The sequence below is a fragment of the Triticum urartu genome, unplaced genomic scaffold (genome assembly GCF_056163025.1).
Source record: "Triticum urartu cultivar PI428250 unplaced genomic scaffold, HENAU_Tu73 scaffold2, whole genome shotgun sequence".
Classification (NCBI taxonomy): domain Eukaryota; kingdom Viridiplantae; phylum Streptophyta; class Magnoliopsida; order Poales; family Poaceae; genus Triticum; species Triticum urartu.
This window is the reverse complement of record NW_028260368.1, coordinates 15,365,705-15,383,204: the sequence shown is the minus strand read 5'-3', so window position 1 is coordinate 15,383,204 and position 17,500 is coordinate 15,365,705. Positions and strand designations below refer to the sequence as shown.

Genomic DNA, 17,500 nt, shown 5'->3' with positions numbered 1-17,500 from the left:
AATAGTCTATTTCTTATACCATATCTCTATCCCGTGAAATTCTCGAGCCAAAAGATGGATGCATATGCTGTGTTTCATTTTGCTAAATGATATCAATTAAATGGTGTATCAATTCCATAAATTGCATATAGCAATAAATAAATCAGCAAAATTCTTTCTAATATTTTAGATAGAAGAAACATTTCTTCTATCTAAAATATTAGAAAGAATGTACCCTTCTATCCAAATCCAATTTGCATCGATAAAATAAATCCAAATTCCAGTAGTAGATGAATAATTGCAAATTTGTGTGTGTACGAGATTAGAATAACTTCAAAATAACTGACATAATTTTGTATTTTTCCTGATCAGAAAAATACATGAAAAAGAAAGGAGGTAGAAAAATTTTTGGATTTATGGTTAAAGAAGAAAAAGAAGAAAACAGGGGTTCTGTTGAATTTCAAGTATTCAGTTTCACCAATAAGATACGGAGACTTGCTTCACATTTGGAATTACACAAAAAAGATTTTTCATCGGAAAGAGGTCTACGAAGACTTTTGGGAAAACGTCGACGTTTGCTGGCTTATTTGGCAAAGAAAAATAGAGTACGTTATAAGAAATTAATCGGTCAGTTGAATATTCGGGAGCAGTAATTTAATCGTTCAAATTTTTTTCTTGTTTTATTATTTTTTTAGTAGTCTTATAGTAGTCTTAGATTTTTCATTTTGATGAGCCTCGCTTTGAGGAATTCATGGAATAATCCATTTTCATGGAATAATGAATTAAGGAAGAAAGGATATGAGTCTACCGCTTACAAGAAAAGATCTCATGATAGTCAATATGGGCCCTCAACACCCATCAATGCATGGTGTTCTTCGACTGATCGTTACTCTCGATGGTGAGGATGTTATTGATTGTGAACCCATATTAGGGTATTTACACAGAGGAATGGAAAAAATCGCGGAAAACCGAACTATTATACAATACTTACCTTATGTAACAAGGATATAGAGAGATTGTAGAAAGGGGATAGGATAGTTATTTTTGCAAGAGACTTGTTGTAAATTCCTTAACTTAAGAAAGAAAAAAGAATAAAAACACAGATACATAACATAAAAAAAAGAATAAATAAGACGAGATTCGACCTCCCCCTACATATTTAATTTCCTCTCCTATACAAAAACTAGCAAGACCCACTCCATTGGTAATTCCATCAATAACACCCTTATCAAAAAACTCCGTGAGTTCGGTTAACCCTCTTATACCGAGGGTAAAGACCCTAGTATAGAAAATATCTATATAACCACGATTATATGACCAACTGTATATATTTTTTTTTACTTGATCTAAAAATTCTTTTTTAGGATTTCCTTTGTAAAAAGAGTTTATTAAATCCAAATTCTGAAAAAAAGAATAAGCGGATCCATAGAAGATATATGCTATGAATAAACCAAAGATAGCTAGACTTACAGAAGAAATTGCATTAGTAATAAATTCATATGAATTTACAAAAGAATTAGAACTTTCCTGGGTAAAGTTTATTGAGGGAGTTAACCACTTTGATAATATGGTTAACTCTGCTATTCCATTACCAATTCCTCCATTATCAAAAGAGATTCCTATGAATCCAATGAACAAAGTGAAAAGTAGTAATATAAGAAGAGGAAATAACATAGTATTTCCCGTTTCATGCGGATAGGCAAAAGTTTTTTTAGCCCCAAAAGACGTAGTAAAGGATCCTATCCTATTTCTTGTATTACCTTGAATTTTTGGTATATTTTGTGAAAAAAAAGAAACTCCACTCTTCGTTGTTGATAAAACGAAATCCCTATTCACTCCTTTGGGTATCCTTTTTCCCCATAAGGATATTGAATACAAGGAACTCTCTTTAGTGCTACTGTAATTTTGAAAATGAACACGCAAATACCCATCAAATGTAAGTAAATATATCCGAAACATATAAAAGGCAGTTAATCCTGCAGTAAAGGAGGCTATTATTCCAAAAAAGGGCGAATACAACCAACTATTACTAAGGATTTCATCTTTGGACCAGAAGCAAGCAAGAGGTGGAATACCACAAAGAGAAAGTGTACCCCATAAAAAAGTAGTTCTTGTGATTGGAATGTATTTTCTTAAACCGCCCATAAGAACCATATTTTGACTTTTATCTGGTGAATATCCAACAAGAGGTTCCATTGAATGAATAACGGATCCGGATCCCAAGAACAATAAAGCTTTTGAATAAGCATGAGTGATCAAATGGAATAAAGCAGCTTGATAAGAACCTATACCTAGAGCTAACATCATATAACCCAATTGAGACATTGTAGAATAGGCTAAGCTTCTTTTAATATCTCTCTGAGCAAGAGCTAAAGTAGCTCCTAAGAATAGTGTTATTGTACCTACTAAAGAAATAAAACTCATTATCAAAGGTAAAGATATGAAAAGAGGAAGAAGTCGAGCTAGAAGAAAAATTCCCGCAGCAACCATAGTTGCTGCGTGTATAAGAGCCGAAATAGGAGTGGGCCCTTCCATAGCATCGGGTAACCATACGTGAAGAGGGAATTGTGCGGATTTCGCAACTGCACCAAGGAATAATAAAAAAGCACACAAAGTAGTAAGTAAAGAGTTAATTCCATTATTAGGAATCCAGTTATTAGCTATTTTGAACAAATCCCTAAACTCTAAACTACCTGTTATCCAAAAAAAACCTAAAATTCCTAATAATAGACCAAAATCCCCTACACGATTAGTTACAAAAGCTTTTTGACAAGCACTCGCTGCGATTGGTCGTGTAAACCAAAAGCCTATCAATAAATAAGAACACATTCCCACGAGTTCCCAAAAAAAATAAATTTGTATCAAATTGGAGCTAGTAACCAATCCCAACATGGAAGTATTGAAAAAACTTATATAAACAAAAAATCTCAAATATCCTTCATCGTGAGACATATAACCATCACTATAAATAAGAACCAGGATTCCTACAGTAGTAATTAGTATTAACATAATAGAAGTAAGTGGGTCAATCAAGTATCCAAATTCTAAAGAAAAATCATTATTGACGGTCCAAGACCATAGATATTGATAGATCGAACTTCCATTTATTTGTTGAATAGACAGTTGAACTGAGAATACCATAGCTATACTTAAGAGTAAAACACTAGGAAAAGCCCATATGCGACGAAGATTTTTTGTTGCTGTCGGAATAAGAATAAGGCCAAATCCCATTGACATAATAACTGGAAGTGGGAGAAGAGGGATTACCCATGCATATTGATATGTATGTTCCATAAGAAAAGAAATTGCAATTTTTACTTCAATTTTTACTTCAATTTTTCTATAAAATTGTTTCCGATTCACCAAACCAATTCTTATCTCTTTCTGAAAGAATAAATAAAAAGAATAAGAAAAAATACTGAAATTCTTAATTTTTCCAAAATTTATCTCATTGAAATAATTAAAAATTAAGAATGGGTTTAGTTGGTTAAATTAAAAAAGTTAATAAAATAACTAGGTAACGAAGTTATTTTATTAACTAAATAAAGATATTTATAAAAATAAAAAAAAAAAAGTGGAATCATTTTACTTTCTATTCATAATTCATTTTTATATTTCTTTAAAACAAAGATGAAACAGCTCTCTTGTTCCATAATTAACTGATTGAGTGAATTCCAATGAAAACCTATGTTTATAAGAAATTATCGAATAGTCCTTACTTCATATAGAACTAAAATTCTAATGACTATAAATTACCTAAGTTTTAGAATGTCTTGTTTAAGAGACTCAGTATTTTTTGTTTTGATTGGAATTCCTTTCCTTTATGGAATACCATTCTGAACTTAATTAACTATTTTCATTTTCCCTTCTTTTTATCCCCCCGTCTTATCTTATATGGGGGATAGGCTTCCATACCATATATCTATATATGGAGTATACTTGATATATAAATAGATATAAATAGATTTAAATGAGAAACCCTTCTATATATTCTATATTATTAAAAAAAAAGTATAAAATATATAAAGAAAAAATGTTAAAAAATTCTTGTTGTCTTATCCGCATTAGACAAAATGAAGTAAAAAATAATTCAAAATTTAAGTATCTTTCAGTATCTAAGTATAAATACTAATAAAAAGAAGAAAGAAGGATTGATTTGCAGCAATAGATGTCTTTCACATACAACTAGAAAAAAGTAATTTCCTTTTTGAATGGCAGTTCCAAAAAAACGTACTTCAATGTCAAAAAAGCGTATTCGTAAAAATATTTGGAAGAAAAAGACTTATTTTTCCATAGTACAATCTTATTCTTTAGTAAAATCAAGATCATTTTCGAGCGGTAATGAGCATCCAAAACCAAAGGGTTTTTCTGGGCAACAAACAAATAATAAGATTTTGGAATAATATGAATTGACTTATCAAAAAAGAATTCCAATTATTTAATAATTTGGATTCTTCTTTGAATGTACTTTTATGTGTCGAATTACTCGGTACAATATTCTTAGAACAAAAAACCCCTCTTATCTTATATATACAAGAAAAAAAAAGTTTTGTTTGGTATACTGTGTGCTAAGTATTCTTTTCCTATCAATGAACTTTTCATAATTTTCCTAATAGAATCCTCATATTCTATTAGGAAAATTATGAAAAGTGGAGTATTCTTACAATAGGACTTACAACTTCCACCTATCTTCTCCAAAATCATAAGGTTAGTAAATCTTATTAATAAGAGCATAAAGACTTTCATTCTAGAAATTTTTAAAAAATCCAAAAAGCCTTTTCTATTTATCCATTTTATTTTAATTTCATCATTAAATAGAAACCCTTTTGGATTTTTTTCATTGTATTGAAAGAATTTTCAAAATGTAAAGGGGAAATTAATTAGAAAAAATTAGTTCTATAATTGCAAGTTAGAAAAAAGAAGTTCCAACTCTTTCAAGCAGTGTTTGTGTTTCTATTGGGCAAAGCAAGAGTTTATTGTAAAAAAAAAAAATGGAAACGATACTACCAAACGAAGTCTATTTTAATGAAAACTCTAATGTTCCTAAATTTTATGGACTTTCCCAATATCGACGATTCCCAAGATAATAGCTATTATTCTTTTAAGTTACCTATTATTTGAAGTTAGCCGCCATGGTGAAATTGGTAGACACGCTGCTCTTAGGAAGCAGTGCTCAAGCATCTCGGTTCGAATCCGAGTGGCGGCATTCTTGAAAAAGAATACAATAGATTAGAAATCAATTCGAAATTTACAATTTTGTAATGGGACCTTCCCCTTATGCTATTTGCAACTTTAGAACATATACTAACTCATATCTCTTTCTCAACGATTTCAATTGTGATTACGATTCATTTTATAACCTTATTAGTTCGTGAACTTGGAGGATTACGCGATTCGTCAGAAAAAGGAATGATAGTTACTTTTTTCTCTATAACAGGATTCTTAGTTTCTCGTTGGGCTTCCTCGGGACATTTTCCATTAAGTAATTTATATGAGTCATTGATCTTCCTTTCATGGGCCCTGTATATTCTTCATACCATTCCTAAAATACAGAACTCTAAAAATGATTTAAGCACAATAACTACGCCAAGTACTATTTTAACGCAAGGCTTTGCCACATCGGGTCTTTTAACTGAAATGCATCAATCCACGATACTAGTACCTGCTCTACAATCTCAGTGGTTAATGATGCATGTCAGTATGATGTTATTAAGCTATGCAACTCTTTTGTGCGGATCCTTATTATCTGCCGCTATTCTAATCATTAGATTTCGAAATAATTTCCATTTCTTTTCTAAAAAGAAAAAAAATGTTTTAAATAAAACATTTTTCTTTAGTGATATTAAATATTTTTATGCAAAAAGAAGTGCTTTAAAAAGAACCTCTGTCCCTTCATTTCCAAATTATTACAAATATCAATTAACGGAGCGTTTGGATTCTTGGAGTTATCGTGTCATTAGCCTAGGATTTACCCTTTTAACCGTAGGTATTCTTTGTGGAGCAGTATGGGCTAATGAGGCCTGGGGATCCTATTGGAATTGGGATCCTAAGGAAACTTGGGCATTTATTACTTGGACCATATTCGCAATTTATTTACATAGTAGAACAAATCCAAATTGGAAGGGTACGAATTCTGCACTTATAGCTTTGATAGGATTTCTTATAATTTGGATTTGTTATTTTGGTATAAATCTATTAGGAATAGGCTTACATAGTTATGGTTCGTTTACATTAACACCTAAATGATTACATAAAATAAAACCTTCATGAAATGAAGGTTTTTACTTTTATGTTTTATTTGAGAACCCCTTGAACGCCTTATCAAAGGGTTCTCAAAAATTCGAGATAGATCTAATTATACTTTTTTACTTATTTCTGCATTATATACTTTTTTACTTATTTCTGCATTAATAGAGCAGACGAGTAAAAAAAAGCAAACCTATTTAGGATAATAATTGGATAAGAGAGCCTCTACCCTGTCAACGGATAGGGAGAGAACAAAATCTGGATAAATACCAATTCCTATTACTGGTAAAAAGATACAGATTAAAATAAAGAGTTCTCGTGGTCCAGAATCCACAAAATTTGCGTTTGGAACATTAAATAGCTTGTATCCATAGAACATCTGGCGTAACATAGATAATAAATAAATAGGAGTTAATATCATTCCAATTGCCATTACAAAAGTAATTAGTGTTTTTGGCATTAACAGAAATTTTGGACTAGTAATTAGTCCAAAAAATACTACTAATTCTGCGACAAAACCACTCATTCCTGGTAAGGCAAGAGAAGCCATTGAAAAGCTACTAAACATGGTAAAAATTTTAGGCATTGGGATAGATATTCCCCCCAGTTCTTCGAGATAAACAAGACGCATTCTATCAGAAGCGGTTCCTGCCAAGAAAAAAAGTGTAGCACCAATAAATCCATGGGATAATATTTGTAAAATAGCTCCATTGAGTCCAATGTTGGTTATGGAACCAATTCCTATAATTATGAAACCCATGTGAGATACAGAGGAATAAGCTATTCTTTTTTTGAAATTTCGTTGACCAAGAGAAGTTGAAGCTGCATAGATTATTTGGATCGCTCCTATTATTACTAACCAGGGCGAAAATAGATAATGAGCATGAGGTAACAATTCCATGTTGATCCGAATCAATCCATATGCTCCCATCTTTAATAATATTCCCGCTAAAAGCATACATGTACTATAATGTGCTTCCCCATGGGTATCTGGTAACCACGTATGTAGGGGTATAATCGGCAATTTGACAGCATAAGCAATAAGGAAGCCAAAATATAAAAGTATTTCCAAGGTTGCAGGGTATGATTGATTAATTAATCTTTCCAAATCTAATCCTGGTTCGTTGGAACCATATAAGCCCATACCCAGAACTCCGATTAAGAAAAAAATGGAACCGCCTGCAGTATACAAAATAAACTTTGTAGCTGAATATAGACGCCTCTTCCCCCCCCACATGGATAAAAGTAAGTAAACAGGAATTAATTCTAACTCCCACATGATAAAAAAAAGTAAAAGGTCTCGCGAAGAAAATAATCCTATTTGACCACTATACATTGCGAGCATCAGGAAATAGAATAATCGCGAATTCCGTGTAATTGGCCAAGCTGCTAAAGTAGCTAAAGTAGTGATAAATCCTGTCAATAAAATAGATCCTAATGAAAGTCCATCGATTCCCAATCTCCAGTGGAAATCGAAGACATCTATCCATTTATAATCCTCCTTTAATTGGATTAAGGGATCCTCCAGTTGGAAATGATAACAGAACGCATAAGTCATTAGAAGGAATTCTAATAAACAAATAGATATAGTATACCACCTAACGACTTTGTTTCCCTTATGAGGTAAAAAGAAAATTAATGAACCTGCAAATATCGGCAAAACAACAAGTATTGTTAACCAAGGAAAATAACTCATGATAAAGTGATAAAGACAAGATACGTTTTGACCAGAAAAGCCCGTGCTCGATTATTTCGAGCACAGGCTTCTTCGGTAAAGAGGAATCAGACGATTCGAGTGAAGTTTTTTGTAACGTATCAATAAGATAGAGCCATGCTACGTGTTGTTTCAGGCCCTAAATAAACGCGGACACTTAAAAAATCTGTCGGGCAGGCAGATTCACATCTCTTACAACCCACACAATCTTCGGTTCTCGGCGCGGAAGCAATTTGCTTGGCTTTACATCCATCCCAGGGTATCATTTCTAATACATCTGTTGGACAAGCTCGTACACATTGAGTGCATCCTATACATGTATCGTAAATTTTTACGGAATGTGACATTGGATCTATAAATTTTTCTTTTCAACATAAAATTTTTCGATCTGGTAAAAATGAAATTAGTACTATAATGAGTCATATGTATTGTAGACACCAGACGAAGCAATGGTTTATCCAAACTTCAAAAAAAAAAATCTATTTTTTAATCTGTTTGTGAGAAAGCGTGAAGAGAGCCAAGAGACTTTAATTTTGGATTTCAACAATAAATAAGAAATAAGAAAGAATTTTACGAATTGTACAGACGAATTCGAATTAGCCAATAAATTGGCTATCGTCTTTTCAATATAAATTATTGCAATATTCAAATTGCAATATCAATGAATTACAAATACAAAAATTCATTTAAGTGAAAAAGAATACTATGCAATAATCTACTAAAAAAAATGGATATTCTCAAATAATACTAAGAAAATAGTATTGATTTCTATTTATTTTAATATGTGCGCCTTTGTTTAGAGGATTCTATGTCTAATTATTCAAAAGTCTAATTATTCAATAAATTAGATTGATTGATACGAGTGGATTTCCTATTACGATGGATGGAAGAAAGAATGGATAGTCCAATAGCGGCTTCAGCAGCTGCAAGGGCTATAACAAAAATTGCGAAAATATCTCCTTTTAATTGGCGACTATCAAATAGATCAGAAAATGTTACGAGATTTAGATTAATTGAATTCAGTATAAGTTCAAGACATATTAGAGCTCTAACCATGTTTCGGCTTGTGATCAATCCATAGATACCAATCGAAAATAAATAGACACTCAAAAAAAGTACATGCTCAAACATCATTAACTAACTCCTTATCAATCTCGATTCATTTCAATATGAGGGCAAGAATTGAACCGATTCAATTAATTACAATAGAACAATTACACAACAAAAGAAAAAAAAAAAAAAAAAAAAGGAGGTATTTGTTGGCAGTAGATGGATTTTACTAAATCAAAATTGTGATTCTTTAGTTATTTATTTTAGATTTGCAATTCTTATAATTTGTACTTTTTCTAAGTTTTCTTATTGCCGAGCCATAGTAATTGCACCTATTAAAGAAACTAGAAGAATTATGGAAATGAGTTCAAACGGAAGATAAAAATCGGTTGCTAAATGAATTCCAATTTGTTGAACATTATTTATGAGACCCTGTTCTACTATTTGGTTTGATCTTGTAGTCCAAAGAATTCCATACCACGACGTATCTGGGATAGTAGTCATTAGTGAAAAAACAATAGTTATACAAACGAGTGAAGTGAACCCATCTCCAATAGTCCAATAATTCTTATCTTTAGACCATTCTGAGCCATTTACGAACATTACAGCGAATATGATCAAGACATTTATGGCTCCCACATAAATAAGAAGTTGTGCGACAGCTACAAAGTAGGAATTTAATAAAAAATAGAATAAGGATATACAAACAAGAACTAATCCCAGCGAAAAGGCAGAATAAATGGGGTTGGTAAGTAATACTACTCCTAGACCCCCTAGTAGAAGAACAAATCCCCCAAATAGCATAAGAATCTCATGTATTGGTCCAGGTAAATCCATTATGGATAAAAAGAAATTAATAGTATAAAATTTTTCATGAACTGACTAAAACTAAAGGATTCAAGGAAGGAAAAAAGGATTAGGGTATTTTTTTGTGTATAAACTTATAGTTATAAATTATATTATATCACGAAAATCTAGTCTGATTTAAAATAAGAAATAATTTCCAATAAGCAGTAGTTTTTCGTTTTTCTTTATAGTTTAATTTTAAAGTTTAATAAAGAATTATTAGATTTTTATAACAGAAAGACAAAATCAAAGTTTAGTAATCAGTAATCGTTCTTGAATTCGAAGATTTTTCTTTGTTTATTTTACTTTCAGACGAATTCCTAATTGTTTGAATTGTGTAATCTCCCATTATGGAGATTGGTAACCGACTTAAAGCAATTTGATTGTAATTCAATTCATGACGATCATAGGTAGAAAGTTCATATTCTTCAGTCATTGATAAACAGCTTGTTGGACAGTACTCAACACAATTGCCACAAAATATACAAACTCCGAAATCAATACTATAATTAAGCAATTGTTTTCTTTTAATATCCTTTTCAAATCTCCAATCCACAACGGGTAAATCTATCGGACATACGCGAACACATACTTCACAAGCAATACATTTATCAAATTCAAAGTGGATTCGCCCTCGGAAACGCTCTGGTGTAATTGATTTTTCATAAGGGTAGTGAATCGTTATAGGTAAACGATTTGTGTGGGATAAGGTAGTTATGAAACTTTGACCTATGTACCTTGTAGCACGTATTGTTTGTTGACCATAACTCATGAACCCAGTTACCATAGGGAACATATTCATTCTAAATATCTATGAAAAAGATATGTTTCTTTCTCTTGTTTGAGAGAGCTTTTGTGTTGAAAATATTCTTACTATTATTGTATTATCTTATTTATAGTGAAACAAGTTGAGAAGAGGTTGTTAATAAGAGATTGCCCAGGGAAATAGGTAAAAGAAATTTCCATCCAAGATTTAATAACTGATCCATTCTCATCCTCGGTAAAGTCCATCTTATTGTGATAGAAATGAAGAGAAATAAATAAGCTTTAGTTAATGTAATAAATATACCCATTGTCATTTCCAAAATTCCAACTGCTTTATTCATTTGGAAAAAATCAAAAAAGGATATATAGGGAATAGATAAATTCCACCCGCCCAAGTAGAGAACTGTTACAAATAAAGAAGAAACTAATAAATTTAGGTAAGAAACAAGATAAAATAAACCATATTTGATACCGGAATATTCAGTTTGGTAACCTGCTACTAATTCTTCCTCCGCTTCTGGTAAATCAAAGGGTAATCTTTCACATTCTGCCAAAGAAGAAATTAAAAAAACCAGAAAACCTATAGGCTGACGCCAAATATTCCATCCAAAAAAACCGTATTTTGACTGTGCTTCAACTATATCAACTGTACTTGAACTGTTAGATAATCATAGTCGGTGATAACATCACAGTTCCCACCGCTATTTCAAAACCGTACATGAAACCTTAGCTTCATACGGCTTCTCTATGATCAGAAAAAGGAAAGGACTGTTTTGTTCCTAGCCCCGGGGGCGTAGATAGAATTAGATAAAATAAAATAGATTTGAAAGTCCTAAATTAGACCAAAGGAATTCCGTCTGCTAGAATAAGAAAAAGCGCTTCCGAATTGATCTCATCCTTTATAATATAATGAAAATTTTTCTTTGTTCAGTAATAACTTAATCTTGGAATAAAACACTTGTTACTTGTTATAGGAATTCAATTAATAAATGGAAAGAGTTGGGTATTAGTTCATGAGCAATTCTGCATGAATATGGATAGAGGAAGGAAATAATGAAAATTTTTTCTAGTGCACTCCATATCTTTTTTACTATTCTTCTTTCCCCAGGGAGGGGGTATTTAAAAAGAAAAAATGGATAAAGGGTTAATTCGTTCTTGATAGCCATTTCCTTAACATGTGAATGGGAACATACTCTGGATCGGAATCCGAAGAAAGTACTACTTGATAATTTCTACAAATTGCAAGTCCTTATTATGATTCCTTTTATGGGCAAAAATCTCTAATGTTTTAGATTTTCCATTACTAATCCTTTATGTACTTTAGTGTTCCTAACCCTTCACTAACTTTTGGTGGATTCTTCTTATGGATTATTAAGTTATAGTAATAACTAGGAGTATTCTAGTAATGGAATTCCATATCGTGAATCCTTTATTCTTGGCCGCTTCAAGATATGATGACTAATTAAAAAATATCAACCTTGGGATAAAGAGTTTACACTGCTTATGTTTACTTCCACTTTTTTCTTGTACGTAGGAAATGAGATTTTTTCTTTTTACTACAAATTTATAAGCTGTTTTGTTTCACTCATATAGCTATCTAGTTTAACTTACCAACCCAAATACTAAATAAGAAAAGGAATATAAATAGTTAATGGATTTTATAGGAAAAAGATCTATTTTAACGAATCACACGTAGAGATATTGCTAGCACACAAAAAGTTAATGGTATTTCATAACTAATGGATTGAGCAGCAGCTCGTAGACCGCCTGAAAAAGAATATTTATTATTTGAGCTATATCCTGCCATAAGAAGACCAATAGGAGCTATACTTGAAATGGCAATCCATAAAAAAACACCAATACTAAGATCGGCTAAAACAAAATGATATCCCAAAGGGATAACTAAAAAAACTTAATAAAACTGATATGACTGCTATAGAGGGTCCAATGCTAAATAAAGAAATATCTCCTCGGGATGGCAGAATATCTTCTTTAAAAAGTAGCTTAGTCCCATCTGCTATAGCTTGAAGCAGGCCCAGGGGGCCAGCATATTCAGGACCAATACGTTGTTGTATCGACGCAGATATTTCTCTTTCTAACCACACAATTACGAGTACCTCTATTGTTATTCCCAAAAGGAGGGTCAAAATGGGTAGAATCGATATCAGTCCATAGACTTCTTTTAATAATTCCAATTTCGAAAAAGAATTGATAGTTTCTACCTCTACCCTATCTATTATCATTTCAACGATCAACTTCCCCCATAATGATATCTATACTACCTAATATCGTCATGATATCAGCCAATTTCATTTTTTTAACTAGCTGAGGAAGAATTTGCAAATTAATAAACCCGGGTGGACGGATTTTCCATCTCCAGGGGAAAAGGCTATCATCTCCTACTAGATAAATCCCTAATTCACCTTTTGGGGCTTCTACTCTTACATAAAGCTCTTGTCTTGACAATTCAAAATTGGGCGAAGGTTTTTTACCAAGAAATTTATACTCAAAATCATTCCATTCAGAATTATTTTCTTTCTTAAAGCGTCGGACTTCTAAATTTTCATAAGGTCCTCCAGGAATTTTTTCTACAGCTTGTTGAATTATTTTGATGGATTCCCTCATTTCACCAATTCGTACTAAATAGCGAGCTAACGAATCCCCTTCTTTTTGCCATTGGACTTTCCAATCAAATTGGTTGTAAGACTCATAAGGATCTACTTTACGAAGATCCCATTGTATTCCAGAAGCTCGTAACATCGGTCCCGATAAGCCCCAATTTACTGCTTCTTCTCCGCTAATAAAACCTACTCCTTCAACTCGCTCTAAAAAAATTGGATTCTGTGTAATAAGTTGTTGATATTCAACAACTCCGCGTAAAAAATAATCACAGAAATCTAAACATTTATCGATCCATCCATAAGGTAGATCGGCGGCTACTCCTCCGATGCGAAAGTAATTGTGCATCATTCGCATACCTGTAGCAGCTTCAAATAGATCATATATTAATTCTCTCTCTCTAAAAATATAGAAAAAAGGAGTCTGTGCGCCGAGATCCGCCATAAAAGGTCCAAGCCATAGCAAGTGAGAAGCTATCCGGCTTAATTCTAACATAATTACCCTAATATAGCTGGCTCTTTGTGGTATTTGAATATTCTCCAAGAATTCTGGTGCATTTACTGTTATTGCTTCTGTAAACATAGTAGCTAAATAATCCCACCTTGTTACATAAGGTAAGTATTGTATAATAGTTCGGTTTTCCGCGATTTTTTCCATTCCTCTGTGTAAATACCCTAATATGGGTTCACAATCAATAACATCCTCACCATCGAGAGTAACGATCAGTCGAAGAACACCATGCATTGATGGGTGTTGAGGGCCCATATTGACTATCATGAGATCTTTTCTTGTAAGCGGTAGACTCATATCCTTTCTTCCTTAATTCATTATTCCATGAAAATGGATTATTCCATGAATTCCTCAAAGCGAGGCTCATCAAAATGAAAAATCTAAGACTACTATAAGACTACTAAAAAAATAATAAAACAAGAAAAAAATTTGAACGATTAAATTACTGCTCCCGAATATTCAACTGACCGATTAATTTCTTATAACGTACTCTATTTTTCTTTGCCAAATAAGCCAGCAAACGTCGACGTTTTCCCAAAAGTCTTCGTAGACCTCTTTCCGATGAAAAATCTTTTTTGTGTAATTCCAAATGTGAAGCAAGTCTCCGTATCTTATTGGTGAAACTGAATACTTGAAATTCAACAGAACCCCTGTTTTCTTCTTTTTCTTCTTTAACCATAAATCCAAAAATTTTTCTACCTCCTTTCTTTTTCATGTATTTTTCTGATCAGGAAAAATACAAAATTATGTCAGTTATTTTGAAGTTATTCTAATCTCGTACACACACAAATTTGCAATTATTCATCTACAACTGGAATTTGGATTTATTTTATCGATGCAAATTGGATTTGGATAGAAGGGTACATTCTTTCTAATATTTTAGATAGAAGAAATGTTTCTTCTATCTAAAATATTAGAAAGAATTTTGCTGATTTATTTATTGCTATATGCAATTTATGGAATTGATACACCATTTAATTGATATCATTTAGCAAAATGAAACACAGCAATATGCATCCATCTTTTGGCTCGAGAATTTCACGGGTTAGAGATATGGTATAAGAAATTAGACCTATTAAGTAACTCTAAATGAATTGTGGATACATCTGTATCCTTAACATACTGAAACGATTGTCATTATTCGTATCAAACCAATAGCGATTCATACAAGCTAAATCTTCTAATCAATGGTGGGCCAATAATGAATTTTTTTGCATATGTATTAAGACGCTTGGCCTGATTTCGAAATTGTCCAGAGTTTTATATGTTGTTTTCATTGTGCAAAATGATGGGTCTCCTTCCATAACTTTCCAATTACGAGTACGAGAATTGAAAGACATGAAAATTCTCAATTCTCTACGGCGTCTAGTAGATAGAAACAAGAAAATTCAGAAGAATCTTTCTCTCTATTCACTATCATTCCGCGTCTTCGACTTCTATTAGTTTCTTTTCTTCTTTAATGCAATAGCTATAGTTTGATATTAAGAATCCATTTCTCAAAGTAATGGAAACCATTCTCTTATAGGAAATGGTTCGAAAATCGCTATTCCCACCTTTTAGGTATCGTGAAAAGTGATACCTGTGAAGATCGTGCATTTTCAGTCAAATTCAGATCCGTTTTTCGAGTCCATGATATAATATAACCAAATTGGATAGATCTTCCACCTGTTTAGCTAAGAAAGAATAGATACAGAGGTGGATAATAGATCGATATGAAGATCATGAGCTGCCCCATAATGAAATCGCCAGTAGTCGCGAATATCTCCTTCTTCCCTAATCCAAGATTGGAGAAAGAAGATCTAAGAGGGACCTATGGAGAATGTAGTCAGAAATCCATAATAGAGTCCGACCACAACGACCGAATTAATTATCCTCATCGAGAAACTTAGACTACTAAATAGAAAAGATTTGAAAATCATGGCATGGGTCTCCTTTTTTTTCTTCTTTAGAGTTTTCTATATGCACAATTTCTCGATGTTTCGATGAGAATTTCTTGACTTTCCATATATAGAAAGAGATAGACTATAAATGACATCTCTTATGTCAATAAGACCAAAGGGATGGATATTAAATGATAGGAAGTGCTAGGAAGTGAAATAGAATGAAATAGAGCCACTTTGGGCTTCCCTATGAAATGAGGCATGGAACGGAGCCACTACGAAGAAATTATGGGAGTTACGAAAGAAGCTTCGGACTCATATTGTTCATGGGTTGAGAGCGGGAGTTGAACTCTAGGAGGTCGAATCCCCCCTTGTTCCTCAGTAGCTCAGTGGTAGAGCGGTCGGCTGTTAACTGACTGGTCGTAGGTTCGAATCCTACTTGGGGAGATTTTATTCATTCTTTAATGTAAGAATTTTAATGTAAGAATAAAGAATTGAATTAAAGGGCTTGCTTTGACCCTTAGGAGTAGGTAACCCGTTCGCTATCCTTGTTTCTATTTCTATTGCATTCTATCTCATCGTATCACATTCTGTTCTACGATTCCACTTCGACAAAAGGAAAGAGCATACCTAAGTTCAATAGCTTTACGTCCGCTATCCCGATCATGATTTTCCTACCCTCAGGGGGAAAGTAAAGGCCCTTCCCCCTTTGGAAGGCTGTGGGCGAGGAGGGATTCGAACCCCGACACCGTGGTTCGTAGCCACGTGCTCTAATCCTCTGAGCTACAGGCCCAGCTGTCTCCACTGGATCTCTTCCCGGGGTACCCCTTCATTTCAGGTTAAGAAGATGGGAAAGCGCCTTTCTCTCTATAAGAACAGTGCGTTCCGAGGTGTGAAGTGGGAGAGAGGGGATGTGATGATTGAGGTTTTGAATAAGACGACCTTTGCATTTTAGATTTGGATCTTTTTCTTATTTCAAAATAGTGAAAAAGTCAAATAAGAGGTGTTAAGCTTTTTATCATTCTGGCATCGAGCTATTTTGCCGCAGGACCTCCCCTACAGTATCGTCACCGCAGTAGAGTTTAACCACCAAATTCGGGATGGATTGGTGTGGTTCCTCTACGCCTAGGACACCAGAATATCGAACCATGAACGAGGAAAGGCATGAGATAAATATTGGCTAGTAATTGTGAAGCCCCAATTCTTGACTGAAAGGGACACCAAAGGCCTCTGCCCTCCCTCTCTATCTATCCAAGAGATGGAAGGGCAGAGCTTTTTTTTTGGTTTTTTCATCTTTTCATCAAAGAGTTGAACAATGAAGATAGATGGCAAGTGCCTGATCGATTTGATCAGGCCGTGTAGGAACAAGGTTCAAATCGTTCGTTCGTTAGGATGCCTCAGCTGCATACATCACTGCACTTCCACTTGACACCTATTTAAACGGCTCGTCTCGCCGCTACCTTATCCTATTTCCATACTTCTGTCGCTCCATCCCCGTATGGGTGGAGAACCCGTCGCTGTCTCGGCTGTGATACCGGAGGCTCTAGGAAGTCGGAGGAGAGAGCACTCATCTTGGGGTGGGCTTACTACTTATATGCTTTCAGCAGTTATCCTCTCCGCACTTGGCTACCCAGCGTTTACCGTAGGCACGATAACTGGTACACCAGAGGTGCGTCCTTCCCGGTCCTCTCGTACTAGGGAAAGGTCCTCTCAATGCTCTAAACGCCCACACCGGATATGGACCGAACTGTCTCACGACGTTCTGAACCCAGCTCACGTACCGCATTAATGGGCGAACAGGCCCAACCCTTGGAACCACCTACAGCTCCAGGTGGCGAAGAGCCGACATCGAGGTGCCAAACCTTCCCGTCGATGTGGACTCTTGGGGAAG

The 17,500-nt window shown here is 33.7% G+C and overlaps 2 non-coding genes across 2 annotated transcripts; both read left to right on the top strand.

Moving 5' to 3' along the window:
• Positions 1-5,105: 5,105 nt before the first annotated feature.
• On the top strand, positions 5,106-5,185 carry TRNAL-UAG (transfer RNA leucine (anticodon UAG)). Its single transcript has one exon. It is a non-coding gene; the product is annotated as a tRNA-Leu (tRNA).
• Positions 5,186-15,984: 10,799 nt separating this feature from the next.
• TRNAN-GUU (transfer RNA asparagine (anticodon GUU)) lies at positions 15,985-16,056 on the top strand. Its single transcript has one exon. It is a non-coding gene; the product is annotated as a tRNA-Asn (tRNA).
• Positions 16,057-17,500: the final 1,444 nt, after the last annotated feature.